A 16,285-nucleotide genomic window follows, 5' to 3' on the forward strand; every position below is an offset into this window, starting at 1 on the left:
ACTCCATCTATCTGCATCCCCTCATCTATAAGCCCACAGACTGAATATGTTATACTCAATATATATGTATCCCCTCATCTTTAAGCCCACAGACTGAATACTTTATACTCCATCTGTATCCCCTCATCTATAAGCCCACAGACTGAATACTTTAAACTCCATCTACCTGTGTCCCTCATCTATAAGAACACAGATCTATCTGTATCCCCTCATCTATAAGCCCACAGACTGAATAATTTATACTCCATCCATCTGTATCCCCTCATCTATAAGCCCACATACTGAATATTTTATACTCCATCCATCTGTATCCCCTCATCTATAAGCCCACAGACTGAAGCCTTTATACTCCATCTATCGGTGTCCCTTCATCTATAAGCCCACAGACTGAATGCTTCATACTCCATCTGTATCCCCTCATCTTTAAGCCCACAGACTGAATACTTCAAACTCCATCTATCTGTATCCCCCCATCTATAAGCCCACAGATTGAATACTTTATACTCCATCTATCTGTGTCCCCTCATCTATAAGCCCACATATCTATCTGTATCCCCTCATCAATAAGCACACAGACTGAATACTTTATACTCCATCTATCTGTGTCGATTCATCTATAAGCCCACAGACTGAATACTTTATACTCCATCTATCTGTATCCCCTCATCTATAAGCCCACAGACTGAATACTTTATACTCCATCTATCTGTGTCCCTTCATCTATAATCCCACAGACTGAATACTTTATACTCCATCTATCTGAATCCCCTCATCTATAAGACCACACACTGAAGCCTTTATACTCCATCTATCTGTATCCCCTCATCTATAAGCCCACAGACTGAATACTTTATACTCCATCTATAAGTCCATAGACTGAATACTTTATTCTCCATCTGTATCCCCTCATCTATAAGCCCACAGACTGAATACTTTATACTCCATCTATCTGTGTCCCCTCATCTATAAGCCCACAGACTGAATACTTTATACTCCATCTATCTGTATCCCCTCATCTATAAGCCCACGGACTGAATACTTTATACTCCATCTATCTGTCTCCCCTCATCTATAATCCCACAGACTGAATACTTTATACTCCATCTATCGGTGTCCCTTCATCTATAAGCCCACAGACTGAATACTTTAAACTCCATCTATCTGTATCCCCTCATCTATAAGCCCACAGACTGAATACTTTATACTCCATCTGTATCCCCTCATCTATAAGCCCACAGACTGAATACTTTAAACTCCATCTACCTGTGTCCCCTCATCTATAAGAACACAGACCTATCTGTATCCCCTCATCTATAAGCCCACAGACGGAATAATTTATACTCCATCTATCTGTATCCCCTCATCTATAAGACCACAGACTGAATACTTTATACTCCATCCATCTGTATCCCCTCATCTATAAGCCCACATACTGAATATTTTATACTCCATCCATCTGTATCCCCTCATCTATAAGCCCACAGACTGAAGCCTTTATACTCCATCTATCTGTATCCCCTCATCTATAAGACCACAGACTGAATACTTTATACTCCATCTGTATCCCCTCATCTATAAGCCCACATACTGAATATTTTATACTCCATCCATCTGTATCCCCTCATCTATAAGCCCACAGACTGAAGCCTTTATACTCCATCTATCTGTATCCCCTCATCTATAAGCCCACAGACTGAATACTTTAAACTCCATCTACCTGTGTCCCCTCATCTATAAGCCCACAGACTGAAAATGTTATACTCCATCTATCTGCATCCCCTCATCTATAAGCCCACAGACTGAATATGTTATACTCAATATATATGTATCCCCTCATCTTTAAGCCCACAGACTGAATACTTTATACTCCATCTGTATCCCCTCATCTATAAGCCCACAGACTGAATACTTTAAACTCCATCTACCTGTGTCCCCTCATCTATAAGAACACAGATCTATCTGTATCCCCTCATCTATAAGCCCACAGACTGAATAATTTATACTCCATCCATCTGTATCCCCTCATCTATAAGCCCACATACTGAATATTTTATACTCCATCCATCTGTATCCCCTCATCTATAAGCCCACAGACTGAAGCCTTTATACTCCATCTATCGGTGTCCCTTCATCTATAAGCCCACAGACTGAATACTTCATACTCCATCTGTATCCCCTCATCTTTAAGCCCACAGACTGAATACTTCAAACTCCATCTATCTGTATCCCCCCATCTATAAGCCCACAGATTGAATACTTTATACTCCATCTATCTGTGTCCCTCATCTATAAGCCCACATATCTATCTGTATCCCCTCATCTATAAGCCCACAGACTGAATACTTTATACTCCATCTATCTGTGTCCCCTCATCTATAAGCCCACAGACTGAATACTTTATACTCCATCTATCTGTATCCCCTCATCTATAAGACCACAGACTGAATCCATTATACTCCATCTATCTGTATCCCCTCATCTAGAAGCCCACGGACTGAATACTTTATACTCCATCTATCTGTGTCCCCTCATCTATAAGCCCACGGACTGAATACTTTATACTCCATCTATCTGTGTCCCTTCATCTATAATCCCACAGACTGAATACTTTATACTCCATCTATCTGTATCCCCTCATCTATAATCCCACAGACTGAATACTTTATACTCCATCTATCGGTGTCCCTTCATCTATAAGCCCACAGACTGAATACTTTATACTCCATCTGTATCCCCTCATCTATAAGCCCACAGACTGAATACTTTAAACTCCATCTATCTGTATCCCCTCATCTATAAGCCCACAGACTGAATACTTTATACTCCATCTGTATCCCCTCATCTATAAGCCCACAGACTGAATACTTTAAACTCCATCTACCTGTGTCCCCTCATCTATAAGAACACAGATCTATCTGTATCCCCTCATCTATAAGCCCACAGACTGAATAATTTATACTCCATCTATCTGTATCCCCTCATCTATAAGCCCACAGACTGAATACTTTATACTCCATCTATCTGTGTCCCCTCATCGATAAGCCCACAGACTGAAAATGTTATACTCCATCTATCTGCATCCCCTCATCTATAAGCCCACAGACTGAATATGTTATACTCAATATATCTGTATCCCCTCATCTATAAGACCACAGACTGAATCCTTTATACTCCATCTATCTGTATCCCCTCATCTATAAGCCCACAGACTGAAGCCTTTATACTCCATCTATCTGTATCCCCTCATCTATAAGCCCACAGACTGAATACTTTATACTCCATCTATCTGTGTCCCCTCATCTATAAGCCCACAGACTGAAAATGTTATACTCCATCTATCTGCATCCCCTCATCTATAATCCCACAGACTGAATATGTTATACTCAATATATCTGTATCCCTTAATCTATAAGCCCACAGACTGAAAACTTTATACTCCATCTATCTGTATCCCCTCATCTATAAGCCCACAGACTGAATACTTTATACTCCATCTATCGGTGTCCCTTCATCTATAAGCCCACAGACTGAATACTTTATACTCCATCTGTATCCCCTCATCTATAAGCCCACAGACTGAATACTTTATATTCCATCTGTATCCCCTCATCTATAAGCCCACAGACCGAATACTTTAAACTCCATCTACCTGTGTCCCCTCATCTATAAGAACACAGATCTATCTGTATCCCCTCATCTATAAGCCCACAGACTGAATACTTTATACTCCATCTATCTGTGTCCCCTCATCTATAACCCCACAGATCTATCTGTATCCCCTCATCTATAAGCCCACAGACTGAATACTTTATACTCCATCTATCTGTGTCCCCTCCTCTATAAGACCACAGACTGAATACTTTATACTCCAACTATCTGTATCCCCTCATCTATAAGCCCACAGACTGAATACTTTATACTCCATCTATCTGTGTCCCCTCCTCTATAAGACCACAGACTGAATACTTTATACTCCAACTATCTGTATCCCCTCATCTATAAGCCCACAGACTGAATACTTTATACTCCATCTATCTGTATCCCCTCCTCTATAAGACCACAGACTGAATACTTTATACTCCAACTATCTGTGTCCCCTCATCTATAAGCCCACAGAGTGACCAGTTCATCGGACACCCTTATTGATAATGTTTTGAATAATGTGGCTCATACAGGTATACTTTATACTGACATTTCTGACCACTTTCCAATTGTCTCTTTGGCAGCTGGAAATGAACAGATGGGAATGATTAATATCATTAAATGTAGAATATTTAACAGAAGTAATTGTGAGCACTTTAAGATAATGATTGATGATATTTCATGGGAAAATGTTTATAACCAGGCCGATGTGGAGTCTGCTTACCAGACTTTTCTCACGTCTTTCACCTCTGTATTTCACCACTGCTTTCCCTTAGTTAAACCATGTAAGATAACTGCAAAAGGATTCTGGAAACCTAAACTATAAAAAGTTCCTCACAAATTCCTCACCCCTAACAAATTTACTCACCTACTGGATATCCCCCAAAATATATTTTACAAACAACTTCCCAGAATCCTTAACTAATATAAAGTCAACCTTGGAAAATCCTCAATCAACTGTTGAATAATAAAAAGACATCTGCAACTAATTCCTATAGTGATCTTGATGTTATTTCATGAATTTAATAACTTTCTTTGTGAGTGTGGGTTCCTCTCTGTCAAATAGTCAAATAGCTGTTCATACGCACTACCCTCAGTAGTGCCTTGTGGTCAGAGGGCGAACAGTAGCTGTACTACCATGTTTTACTAAAATCCTAGAATAATTGCTGTATAAGAGAATGTTGAAGTATATTAATCACACTGTATTCTATATGAGCACCAATATGTTTTTTGTAAAAACTACTCCACAGATATATCTCTTTTGCAACTAGTGGATTATTTTTATAGTGGAGGGTAAGGGTTAGTGGTGAGGGTTTAACCAGTCTAGTTGTTATAGTGGGAGGTAAGGGTTAGTGGTGAGGGTTTTACCAGTCTAGTTTTTATAGTGGGGGATAAGGGTTAGCGGTGAGGGTTTAACCAGTCTAGTTGTTATAGTGGAGGGTAAGGGTTAGTGGTGAGGGTTTTACCAGTCTAGTTTTTATAGTGGAAGGTTAGTCGTGAAGGTTTAACCAGTCTAGTTTTTATAGTGGAGGGTTTAGTGGTGAGGGTTAGTTTTTATAGGGAGGGTTTGACCAGTCTAGTTTTTATAGTGGAGGGTTAGTGGTGAGGTTTTACCAGTCTAGTTTTTATAGTGGAGGGTAAGGGTTAGTGGTGAGGGTTTTACCAGTCTAGTTTTTATAGTGGAGGGTAAGGGTTAGTGGTGAGGTTTTACCAGTCTAGTTTTTATAGTGGAGGGGGTTAGTGGTGAGGGTTTTACCAGTCTAGTTTTTATAGTGGAGGGTAAGGGTTAGTGGTGAGGGTTTTACCAGTCTAGTTTTTATAGTGGAGGGTAAGGGTTAGTGGTGAGGGTTTTACCAGTCTAGTTTTATAGTGGAGGGTAAGGGTTAGTGGTGAGGGTTTAACCAGTCTAGTTTTATAGTGGAGGGTAGGGTTAGTGGTGAGGGTTCTAGTTTTTATAGTGGAGGGTTAGTGGTGAGGGTTTACCAGTCTAGTTTTTATAGTGGAGGGTAAGGGTTAGTGGTGAGGGTTTTACCAGTCTAGTTTTTATAGTGGAGGGTTAGTGGTGAGGGTTTAACCAGTCTAGTTTTTATAGTGGAGGGTAAGGGTTAGTGGTGAGGTTTTACCAGTCTAGTTTTTATAGTGGAAGGGTTAGTGGTGAGGGTTTTACCAGTCTAGTTTTTATAGTGGAGGGTTCTGGTGAGGGTTTTAACCAGTCTAGTTTTTATAGTGGAGGGTAAGGGTTAGTGGTGAGGGTTTTACCAGTCTAGTTTTTATAGTGGAGGGTAAGGGTTAGTGGTGAGGGTTTTACCAGTCTAGTTTTTATAGTGGAGGGTAAGGGTTAGTGGTGAGGGTTTTACCAGTCTAGTTTTTATAGTGGAGGGTAAGGGTTAGTGGTGAGGGTTTTACCAGTCTAGTTTTTATAGTGGAGGGTAAGGGTTAGTGGTGAGGGTTTTACCAGTCTAGTTTTTATAGTGGAGGGGGTTAGTGGTGAGGGTTTTACCAGTCTAGTTTTTATAGTGGAGGGTAAGGGTTAGTGGTGAGGGTTTTACCAGTCTAGTTTTTATAGTGGAGGGTTAGTTAGGTGAGGGTTTAACCAGTCTAGTTTTTATAGTGGAGGGTAAGGGTTAGTGGTGAGGGTTTTACCAGTCTAGTTTTTATAGTGGAGGGTAAGGGTTAGTGGTGAGGGTTTTAACCAGTCTAGTTTTTATAGTGGAGGTTAAGGGTTAGTGGTGAGGGTTTAACCAGTCTAGTTTTATAGTGGAGGGTAAGGGTTAGTGGTGAGGGTTTTACCAGTCTAGTTTTTATAGTGGAGGGTAAGGGTTAGTGGTGAGGGTTTTACCAGTCTAGTTTTTATAGTGGAGGGTTAGTGGTGAGGGTTTAACCAGTCTAGTTTTTATAGTGGAGGGTAAGGGTTAGTGGTGAGGGTTTTACCAGTCTAGTTTTTATAGTGGAGGGTTAGTGGTGAGGGTTTAACCAGTCTAGTTTTTATAGTGGAGGGTAAGGGTTAGTGGGGAGGGTTTTACCAGTCTAGTTTTTATAGTGGGGGATAAGGGTTAGCGGTGAGGGTTTAACCAGTCTAGTTGTTATAGTGGAGGGTAAGGGTTAGTGGTGAGGGTTTTACCAGTCTAGTTTTTATAGTGGAGGGTTAGTGGTGAGGGTTTAACCAGTCTAGTTTTTATAGTGGAGGGTAAGGGTTAGTGGTGAGGGTTTTACCAGTCTAGTTTTTATAGTGGAGGGTTAGTGGTGAGGGTTTAACCAGTCTAGTTTTTATAGTGGAGGGTAAGGGTTAGTGGTGAGGGTTTTACCAGTCTAGTTTTTATAGTGGAGGGTAAGGGTTAGTGGGGAGGGTTTTACCAGTCTAGTTTTTATAGTGGGGGATAAGGGTTAGCGGTGAGGGTTTTACCAGTCTAGTTTTTATAGTGGAGGGTTAGTGGTGAGGGTTTTACCAGTCTAGTTTTTATAGTGGAGGGTAAGGGTTAGTGGTGAGGTTTTACCAGTCTTTTTTATAGTGGAGGGTTAGTGGTGAGGGTTTTACCAGTCTAGTTTTTATAGTGGAGGGTTAGTGGTGAGGGTTTAACCAGTCTAGTTTTTATAGTGAGTAAGGGTTAGTGGTGAGGGTTTTACCAGTCTAGTTTTTATAGTGGAGGGTTAGTGGTGAGGGTTTTACCAGTCTAGTTTTTATAGTGGAGGGTAAGGGTTAGTGGTGAGGGTTTTACCAGTCTAGTTTTTATAGTGGAGGGTAAGGGTTAGTGGTGAGGGTTTTACCAGTCTAGTTTTTATAGTGGAGGGTAAGGGTTAGTGGTGAGGGTTTTACCAGTCTAGTTTTTATAGTGGAGGGTAAGGGTTAGTGGTGAGGGTTTTACCAGTCTAGTTTTTATAGTGGAGGGTAAGGGTTAGTGGTGAGGGTTTAACCAGTCTAGTTTTTATAGTGGAGGGTAAGGGTTAGTGGGGAGGGTTTTACCAGTCTAGTTTTTATAGTGGAGGGTAAGGGTTAGTGGTGAGGGTTTTACCAGTCTAGTTTTTATAGTGGAGGGTTAGTGGTGGAGGGTTTTGTCTAGATAGTGGAGGGTTAGTGGTGAGGGTTACCAGTCTAGTTTTTATAGTGGGGTAAGGGTTAGTGGTGAGGTTTTACCAGTCTAGTTTTTATAGTGGAGGGTTAGGGTTAGTGTGAGGGTTTTAACCAGTCTAGTTTTTATAGTGGAGGGTAAGGGTTAGTGGTGAGGGTTTTACCAGTCTAGTTTTTATAGTGGAGGGTAAGGGTTAGTGGAGAGGGTTTTACCAGTCTAGTTTTTATAGTGGAGGGTAAGGGTTAGTGGTGAGGGTTTTACCAGTCTAGTTTTTATAGTGGAAGGTTAGTTGTGAGGGTTTTACCAGTCTAGTTGTTATAGTGCAGGGTAAGGGTTAGTGGTGAGGGTTTTACCAGTCTAGTTTTTATAGTGGAGGGTTAGTGGTGAGGGTTTAACCAGTCTAGTTGTTATAGTGGAGGGTAAGGGTTAGTGGTGAGGGTTTTACCAGTCTAGTTTTTATAGTGGAGGGTAAGTGGTGAGGGTTTAACCAGTCTAGTTTTTATAGTGGAGGGTAAGGGTTAGTGGTGAGGGTTTTACCAGTCTAGTTTTTATAGTGGAGGGTAAGGGTTAGTGGTGAGGGTTTTACCAGTCTAGTTTTTATAGTGCAGGGTAAGGGTTAGTGGTGAGGGTTTTACCAGTCTAGTTTTTATAGTGGAGGGTTAGTGGTGAGGGTTTAACCAGTCTAGTTTTTATAGTGGAGGGTAAGGGTTAGTGGTGAGGGTTTTACCAGTCTAGTTTTTATAGTGGAGGGTTAGTTAGTGGGGGTTTAACCAGTCTAGTTTTTATAGTGGAGGGTAAGGGTTAGTGGTGAGGGTTTTACCAGTCTAGTTTTTATAGTGGGGGGTAAGGGTTAGTGGTGAGGGTTTTACCAGTCTAGTTTTTATAGTGGAGGGTAAGGGTTAGTGGTGAGGGTTTTACCAGTCTAGTTTTTATAGTGGAGGGTTAGTGGTGAGGGTTTAACCAGTCTAGTTTTTATAGTGGAGGGTAAGGGTTAGTGGTGAGGGTTTTACCAGTCTAGTTTTTATAGTGGAGGGTTAGTGGTGGGGTTTTACCAGTCTAGTTTTTATAGTGGAGGGTTAGTGGTTTTTAACCAGTCTAGTTTTTATAGTGGAGGGTAAGGGTTAGTGGTGAGGGTTTTACCAGTCTAGTTTTTATAGTGGAGGGTAAGGGTTAGTGGAGAGGGTTTTACCAGTCTAGTTTTTATAGTGGATGGTAAGGGTTAGTGGTGAGGGTTTTACCAGTCTAGTTTTTATAGTGGAGGGTAAGGGTTAGTGGTGAGGGTTTTACCAGTCTAGTTTTTATAGTGGAGGGTTAGTGGTGAGGGTTTTACCAGTCTAGTTTTTATAGTGGAGGGTAAGGGTTAGTGGTGAGGGTTTTACCAGTCTAGTTTTTATAGTGGAGGGTAAGGGTTAGTGGTGAGGGTTTTACCAGTCTAGTTTTTATAGTGGAGGGTTAGTGGTGAGGGTTTAACCAGTCTAGTTTTTATAGTGGAGGGTAAGGGTTAGTGGTGAGGGTTTTACCAGTCTAGTTTTTATAGTGGAGGGTTAGTGGTGAGGGTTTAACCAGTCTAGTTTTTATAGTGGAGGGTAAGGGTTAGTGGTGAGGGTTTTACCAGTCTAGTTTTTATAGTGGAGGGTTTAGTGGTGAGGGTTTTAGTCTAGTTTTTATAGTGGAGGGTTTAGTGGTGAGGGTTTTACCAGTCTAGTTTTTATAGTGGAGGGGTTAGTGGTGAGGGTTTTACCAGTCTAGTTTTTATAGTGGAGGGTAAGGAGTGGTGAGGGTTTTACCAGTCTAGTTTTTATAGTGGAGGTAAGGGTTAGTGGTGAGGGTTTTAACCAGTCTAGTTTTTATAGTGGAGGGTAAGGGTTAGTGGTGAGGGTTTTACCAGTCTAGTTTTTATAGTGGAGGGTAAGGGTTAGTGGTGAGGGTTTTACCAGTCTAGTTTTTATAGTGGAGGGTAAGGGTTAGTGGTGAGGTTTTACCAGTCTAGTTTTTATAGTGGAGGGTAAGGGTTAGTGGTGAGGGTTTTACCAGTCTAGTTTTTATAGTGGAGGGTTAGTGGTTTTTACCAGTCTAGTTTTTATAGTGGAGGGTAAGGGTTAGTGGTGAGGGTTTTACCCAGTCTAGTTTTTATAGTGGAGGGTAAGGGTTAGTGGTGAGGGTTTTACCAGTCTAGTTTTTATAGTGGAGGGTAAGGGTTAGTGGTGAGGGTTTTACCAGTCTAGTTTTTATAGTGGAGGGTAAGGGTTAGTGGTGAGGGTTTTACCAGTCTAGTTTTTATAGTGGAGGGTAAGGGTTAGTGGTGAGGGTTTTACCAGTCTAGTTTTTATAGTGTAGGTAAGGGTTAGTGGAGAGGGTTTTACCAGTCTAGTTTTTATAGTGCAGGGTAAGGGTTAGTGGTGAGGGTTTTACCAGTCTAGTTTTTATAGTGGAGGGTTAGTGGTGAGGGTTTAACAAGTCTAGTTTTTATAGTGGAGGGTAAGGGTTAGTGGTGAGGGTTTTACCAGTCTAGTTTTTATAGTGGAGGGTAAGGGTTAGTGGAGAGGGTTTAACCAGTCTAGTTTTTATAGTGGAGGGTAAGGGTTAGTGGGGAGGGTTTTACCAGTCTAGTTTTTATAGTGGGGGATAAGGGTTAGCGGTGAGGGTTTAACCAGTCTAGTTGTTATAGTGGAGGGTAAGGGTTAGTGGTGAGGGTTTTACCAGTCTAGTTTTTATAGTGGAGGGTTAGTGGTGAGGGTTTAACCAGTGTAGTTTTTATAGTGGAGGGTAAGGGTTAGTGGTGAGGGTTTTACCAGTCTAGTTTGTATAGTGGAGGGTTAGTGGTGAGGGTTTAACCAGTCTAGTTTTTATAGTGGAGGGTAAGGGTTAGTGGTGAGGGTTTTACCAGTCTAGTTTTTATAGTGTAGGGTAAGGGTTAGTGGAGAGGGTTTTACCAGTCTAGTTTTTATAGTGCAGGGTAAGGGTTAGTGGTGAGGGTTTTACCAGTCTAGTTTTTATAGTGGAGGGTTAGTGGTGAGGGTTTAACCAGTCTAGTTTTTATAGTGGAGGGTAAGGGTTAGTGGTGAGGGTTTTACCAGTCTAGTTTTTATAGTGGAGGGTTAGTGGTGAGGGTTTTACCAGTCTAGTGTGGAGAGGGTTTTAACCAGTCTAGTTTTTATAGTGGAGGGTAAGGGTTAGTGGTGAGGGTTTTACCAGTCTAGTTTTTATAGTGGAGGGTTTAGTGGTGAGGGTTTTACCAGTCTAGTTTTTATAGTGGAGGGTAAGGGTTAGTGGTGAGGGTTTTACCAGTCTAGTTTTTATAGTGGAGGGTAAGGGTTAGTGGTGAGGTTTTTACCAGTCTAGTTTTTATAGTGGAGGGTTAGTGGTGAGGGTTTTACCAGTCTAGTTTTTATAGTGGAGGTAAGGGTTAGTGGTGAGGGTTTTACCAGTCTAGTTTTTATAGTGGAGGGTAGGGTTAGTGGTGAGGGTTTTACCAGTCTAGTTTTTATAGTGGAGGGTAGGGTTAGTGGTGAGGGTTTAACCAGTCTAGTTTTTATAGTGGAGGGTAAGGGTTAGTGGTGAGGGTTTTACCAGTCTAGTTTTTATAGTGGAGGGTTAGTGGTGAGGGTTTTTACCAGTCTAGTTTTTATAGTGGAGGGTAAGGGTTAGTGGTGAGGGTTTTACCAGTCTAGTTTTTATAGTGGAGGGTAAGGGTTAGTGGTGAGGGTTTTAACCAGTCTAGTTTTTATAGTGGAGGGTAAGGGTTAGTGGTGAGGGTTTTACCAGTCTAGTTTTTATAGTGGAGGGTAAGGGTTAGTGGTGAGGGTTTTACCAGTCTAGTTTTTATAGTGGAGGGTTAGTGGTGAGGTTTTAGTCTAGTTTTTATAGTGGAGGGTTAGTTTTACCAGTCTAGTTTTTATAGTGGAGGGTAAGGGTTAGTGGTGAGGGTTTTACCAGTCTAGTTTTTATAGTGGAGGGTAAGGGTTAGTGGTGAGGGTTTTACCAGTCTAGTTTTTATAGTGGAGGGTAAGGGTTAGTGGTGAGGGTTTTACCAGTCTAGTTTTTATAGTGGAGGGTAAGGGTTAGTGGTGAGGGTTTTACCAGTCTAGTTTTTATAGTGGAGGGTTTAGTGGTGAGGGTTTTACCAGTCTAGTTTTTATAGTGGAGGGTTAGGGTTAGTGGTGAGGGTTTTACCAGTCTAGTTTTTATAGTGGAGGGTAAGGGTTAGTGGTGAGGGTTTTACCAGTCTAGTTTTTATAGTGGAGGGTAAGGGTTAGTGGTGAGGGTTTTACCAGTCTAGTTTTATAGTGGAGGGTAAGGGTTAGTGGTGAGGGTTTTACCAGTCTAGTTTTTATAGTGGAGGGTTAGTGGTGAGGTTTAACCAGTCTAGTTTTTATAGTGGAGGGTAAGGGTTAGTGGTGAGGGTTTTACCAGTCTAGTTTTTATAGTGGAGGGTTAGTGGTGAGGGTTTACCAGTCTAGTTTTTATAGTGGAGGGTAAGGGTTAGTGGTGAGGGTTTAACCAGTCTAGTTTTTATAGTGGAGGGTAAGGGTTAGTGGTGAGGGTTTTACCAGTCTAGTTTTTATAGTGGAGGGTAAGGGTTAGTGGTGAGGGTTTTACCAGTCTAGTTTTTATAGTGGAGGGTAAGGGTTAGTGGTGAGGGTTTTACCAGTCTAGTTTTTATAGTGGAGGGTTAGTGGTGAGGGTTTTAACCAGTCTAGTTTTTATAGTGGAGGGTAAGGGTTAGTGGTGAGGGTTTTACCAGTCTAGTTTTTATAGTGGAGGGTTAGGGTTAGTGGTGAGGGTTTTACCAGTCTAGTTTTTATAGTGGAGGGGTTAGTGGTGAGGTTTTAACCAGTCTAGTTTTTATAGTGGAGGGTAAGGGTTAGTGGTGAGGGTTTCAGTCTAGTTTTTATAGTGGAGGGTTTAGTGGTGAGGGTTTTACCAGTCTAGTTTTTATAGTGGAGGGTTTAGTGGTGAGGGTTTTACCAGTCTAGTTTTTATAGTGGAGGGTAAGGGTTAGTGGTGAGGGTTTTACCAGTCTAGTTTTTATAGTGGAGGGTTAGTGGTGAGGGTTTTACCAGTCTAGTTTTTATAGTGGAGGGTAAGGGTTAGTGGTGAGGGTTTTACCAGTCTAGTTTTTATAGTGGAGGGTAAGGGTTAGTGGTGAGGGTTTACCAGTCTAGTTTTTATAGTGGAGGGTAAGGGTTAGTGGTGAGGGTTTTACCAGTCTAGTTTTTATAGTGGAGGGTAAGGGTTAGTGGTGAGGGTTTTACCAGTCTAGTTTTTATAGTGGAGGGTTAGTGGTGAGGGTTTAACCAGTCTAGTTTTTATAGTGGAGGGTAAGGGTTAGTGGTGAGGGTTTTTACCAGTCTAGTTTTTATAGTGGAGGGTAAGGGTTAGTGGTGAGGGTTTTAACCAGTCTAGTTTTTATAGTGGAGGGTAAGGGTTAGTGGTGAGGGTTTTACCAGTCTAGTTTTTATAGTGGAGGGTAAGGGTTAGTGGTGAGGTTTTACCAGTCTAGTTTTTATAGTGGAGGGTTAGTGGTGAGGGTTTTACCAGTCTAGTTTTTATAGTGGAGGGTTAGTGGTGAGGTTTAACCAGTCTAGTTTTTATAGTGGAGGGTAAGGGTTAGTGGTGAGGGTTTTACCAGTCTAGTTTTTATAGTGGAGGGTAAGGGTTAGTGGTGAGGGTTTTAACCAGTCTAGTTTTTATAGTGGAGGGTAGGGTTAGTGGTGAGGGTTTTACCAGTCTAGTTTTTATAGTGGAGGGTTAGTGGTGAGGGTTTTACCAGTCTAGTTTTTATAGTGGAGGGTAAGGGTTAGTGGTGAGGGTTTTACCAGTCTAGTTTTTATAGTGGAAGGTTAGTCGTGAGGGTTTAACCAGTCTTGTTTTTATAGTGGAGGGTAAGGGTTAGTGGTGAGGGTTTTACCAGTCTAGTTTTTATAGTGGAGGGTAAGGGTTAGTGGTGAGGGTTTAACCAGTCTAGTTTTTATAGTGGAGGGTAAGGGTTAGTGGTGAGGGTTTTACCAGTCTAGTTTTTATAGTGGAGGGTAAGGGTTAGTGGTGAGGGTTTAACCAGTCTAGTTTTTATAGTGGAGGGTAAGGGTTAGTGGTGAGGGTTTTACCAGTCTAGTTTTTATAGTGGAGGGTTAGTGGTGAGGGTTTAACCAGTCTAGTTTTTATAGTGGAGGGTAAGGGTTAGTGGTGAGGGTTTTACCAGTCTAGTTTTTATAGTGGAGGGTAAGGGTTAGTGGAGAGGGTTTTACCAGTCTAGTTTTTATAGTGGAGGGTAAGGGTTAGTGGTGAGGGTTTTACCAGTCTAGTTTTTATAGTGGGGTAGGGTTAGTGGTGAGGGTTTTAACCAGTCTAGTTTTTATAGTGGAGGGTAAGGGTTAGTGGTGAGGGTTTTACCAGTCTAGTTTTTATAGTGGAGGGTAAGGGTTAGTGGTGAGGGTTTTACCAGTCTAGTTTTTATAGTGGAGGGTAAGGGTTAGTGGTGAGGGTTTTACCAGTCTAGTTTTTATAGTGGAGGGTAAGGGTTAGTGGTGAGGGTTTTACCAGTCTAGTTTTTATAGTGGAGGGTAGGGGTTAGTGGTGAGGGTTTTTAACCAGTCTAGTTTTTATAGTGGAGGGTAAGGGTTAGTGGTGAGGGTTTTACCAGTCTAGTTTTTATAGTGGAGGGTAAGGGTTAGTGGTGAGGGTTTTACCAGTCTAGTTTTTATAGTGGAGGGTAAGGGTTAGTGGTGAGGGTTTTACCAGTCTAGTTTTTATAGTGGAGGGTTAGTGGTGAGGGTTTAACCAGTCTAGTTTTTATAGTGGAGGGTAGGGTTAGTGGTGAGGGTTTTACCAGTCTAGTTTTTTTATAGTGGAGGGTTAGTTTTTATAGTCTAGTTTTTATAGTGTGGAGGGTTAGTGGTGAGGGTTTAACCAGTCTAGTTTTTATAGTGGAGGGTAAGGGTTAGTGGTGAGGGTTTTACCAGTCTAGTTTTTATAGTGGAGGGTAAGGGTTAGTGGTGAGGGTTTTACCAGTCTAGTTTTTATAGTGGAGGGTTAGTGGTGAGGGTTTTACCAGTCTAGTTTTTATAGTGGAGGGTTAGTGGTGAGGGTTTTACCAGTCTAGTTTTTATAGTGGAGGGTAAGGGTTAGTGGTGAGGGTTTTACCAGTCTAGTTTTTATAGTGGAGGGTAAGGGTTAGTGGTGAGGGTTTTACCAGTCTAGTTTTTATAGTGGAAGGTTAGTTGTGAGGGTTTTACCAGTCTAGTTGTTATAGTGCAGGGTAAGGGTTAGTGGTGAGGGTTTTACCAGTCTAGTTTTTATAGTGGAGGGTTAGTGTGGGGTTTAACCAGTCTAGTTTTTATAGTGGAGGGTAAGGGTTAGTGGTGAGGGTTTTACCAGTCTAGTTTTTATAGTGGAGGGTAAGGGTTAGTGGTGAGGGTTTTAACCAGTCTAGTTTTTATAGTGGAGGGTAAGGGTTAGTGGTGAGGGTTTTACCAGTCTAGTTTTTATAGTGGAGGGTAAGGGTTAGTGGTGAGGGTTTTAACCAGTCTAGTTTTTATAGTGGAGGGTAAGGGTTAGTGGTGAGGGTTTTACCAGTCTAGTTTTTATAGTGGAGGAGGGTTAGTGGTGAGGGTTTAACCAGTCTAGTTTTTATAGTGGAGGGTAAGGGTTAGTGGTGAGGTTTTACCAGTCTAGTTTTTATAGTGGAGGGTTAGTGGTGAGGGTTTTAACCAGTCTAGTTTTTATAGTGGAGGGTAAGGGTTAGTGGTGAGGGTTTTACCAGTCTAGTTTTTATAGTGGAGGGTAAGGGTTAGTGGAGAGGGTTTTACCAGTCTAGTTTTTATAGTGGAGGTAAGGGTTAGTGGTGAGGGTTTTACCAGTCTAGTTTTTATAGTGGAGGGTTAGTGGTGAGGTTTAACCAGTCTAGTTTTTATAGTGGAGGGTAAGGGTTAGTGGTGAGGGTTTAACCAGTCTAGTTGTTATAGTGGAGGGTAAGGGTTAGTGGTGAGGGTTTTACCAGTCTAGTTTTTATAGTGGAAGGTTAGTCGTGAGGGTTTTACCAGTCTAGTTTTTATAGTGGAGGGTTATTGGTGAGGGTTTTACCAGTCTAGTTTTTATAGTGGAGGGTTAGTGGTGAGGGTTTAACCAGTCTAGTTTTTATAGTGTAGGGTAAGGGTTAGTGGTGAGGGTTTTACCAGTCTAGTTTTTATAGTGGAGGGTAAGGGTTAGTGGAGAGGGTTTTACCAGTCTAGTTTTTATAGTGGAGGGTAAGGGTTAGTGGTGAGGGTTTTACCAGTCTAGTTTTTATAGTGGAGGGTAGGGTTAGGTGAGGGTTTTACCAGTCTAGTTTTTATAGTGGAGGGTTTAGTGGTGAGGGTTTTAACCAGTCTAGTTTTTATAGTGGAGGGTAAGGGTTAGTGGTGAGGTTTTACCAGTCTAGTTTTTATAGTGGAGGGTAAGGGTTAGTGGTGAGGGTTTTAACCAGTCTAGTTTTTATAGTGGAGGGTAAGGGTTAGTGGTGAGGTTTTACCAGTCTAGTTTTTATAGTGGAGGGTTAGTGGTTAGTGGTGGGTTTTAACCAGTCTAGTTTTTATAGT

Source organism: Oncorhynchus tshawytscha, linkage group LG06 (genome assembly GCF_018296145.1).
Source record: "Oncorhynchus tshawytscha isolate Ot180627B linkage group LG06, Otsh_v2.0, whole genome shotgun sequence".
Taxonomy (NCBI): Eukaryota; Metazoa; Chordata; class Actinopteri; order Salmoniformes; family Salmonidae; genus Oncorhynchus; species Oncorhynchus tshawytscha.